Raw genomic sequence first — 1751 nt, forward strand, 5'->3', positions numbered from 1 at the left:
ATAAAGAAGATGTCACACACACACACACACACACACACACACACACACACACACACACACTGGAATATTACTCAGCCATCAAAAAGAATGACATCTTGGGCGCCTGGGTGGCTCAGTTGGTTAAGCGACTGCCTTCGGCTCAGGTCATGATCCTGGAGTCCCGGGATCGAGTCCCACATCGGGCTCCCTGCTCAGCAGGGAGTCTGCTTCTCTCTCTGACCCTCTTCCCTCTCGTGCTCTCTATCTCTCATTCTCTCTCTCTCAAATACATAAATAAAATCTTTAAAAAAAAAAAGAATGACATCTTGCCATTTGCAATGACATGGTTGGAACTAAAGGGTATTATACTAAATGAAATAAGTCAGTCAGAGAAAGGCAAATACCGTGTGATTTCACTCATATGTGGAATTTAAGAAACAAAACAGATGAACATAGGGAAAGGGAAGGAAAAATAAAATAAGATAAAGACAGAGAGGGAGGCAAACCATAAGAGACTCTTAATTATAGGAAACAAATGGAGGGTTTTGGAGGGGAGGTTGGTGGGGGGATGGCGTAACTGGGTGACAGGCATGAAGGAGGGCACTTGATGTAATCAGCACTGGGTGTTATATGCAACTGATGAATCACTAGATTCTACCCCTGAAACTAATAATACACTATATGTTAACTAAATTGAATTTCAATAATTTTTTAAAGCGTATAAAGAGTGAAGTAACGTCTAAGGAGTTAGAGTTGAGACCACTTTTGTGGGTCACACTAGGTGCTGACAGAGGGCCTTTCATGAGCCCAAAGCCAGAATGCACACTGTTGACCCCCCAGTACAGTGTACATGCCACCTGGTACTTGGCAGTCTTTAAAAGCTCTAATCGTCCATTTCTCCTGTTTCCCTCTAGAAGACCTGACAGAAATTTTCTATTCTTTTTTAAAGTTTTCTCCTTTTAAACTTTTTTATCATAGACCCCTCTGTAGTTACAATAATTGTGTTAAAACTTTGGTTCAGATAAAGGTTCCTGCACACAAACACAGTTTTGGATATGCTTTGGGTGTAGTACACAGAGCCCTTGAGGACCATTATGGAATACTTATGAGGTCTCAGATCCCAGCTCATGAAGATCAGATCTATTTCTTTTCTTGGATGCTCTGAATACACTCTATTATTTTCTGTCCCTAGCAGGAGGAATAGGAACATGTTTGAACTGCTGTGTATGTAAAGATCTGCACAAAGGCAGTCCCTCTGTCTAGAACACTTTTCCCAACTCTCCATACCTACCTACCTCCTACTAATTTCTCAGGATTCTGCTCAGCATCCCTGTTGCCAAAAGCTTTCCAAAATATCCATGAAGTAGCTGCCCTTCTTATTTGATCTCAGAGCCACCTGGGCAGACATTTATTAGGGTACTTTTTACAATGTAATTATAAGCTCCCTAGGTTATAGCATCATGAGGTCAGGATCCTGTCGTTTCACATCTGTGTCTTCTGAAGCCAGCATGAGGCCTGGCACACAGTAAATAAACACACAATGAAAATCTCTGAAATAGGTGACTGAAGACATGAGTAAAGACATCTGTCATCTCATATAGTTTAACTTACATTCTTAAGTACGTACCAGTCCTTTATTAGTAAATTATAATATTCTGTTTGTTAACAAGTGAAAGCTTCTCAGAGTCTCTCCCCTTTTGGCATTGATCTTTTCCAGTCCCCTGCATTCAGGAGAGCTCAGATCCAGATTTGGGTTTCTCCTGTCTCCCAGA

The sequence above is a fragment of the Callorhinus ursinus genome, unplaced genomic scaffold (genome assembly GCF_003265705.2).
Source record: "Callorhinus ursinus isolate GAN/ISIS: 27379988/994484 unplaced genomic scaffold, GSC_fseal_2.0 scaffold6, whole genome shotgun sequence".
NCBI classification, from domain to species: domain Eukaryota; kingdom Metazoa; phylum Chordata; class Mammalia; order Carnivora; family Otariidae; genus Callorhinus; species Callorhinus ursinus.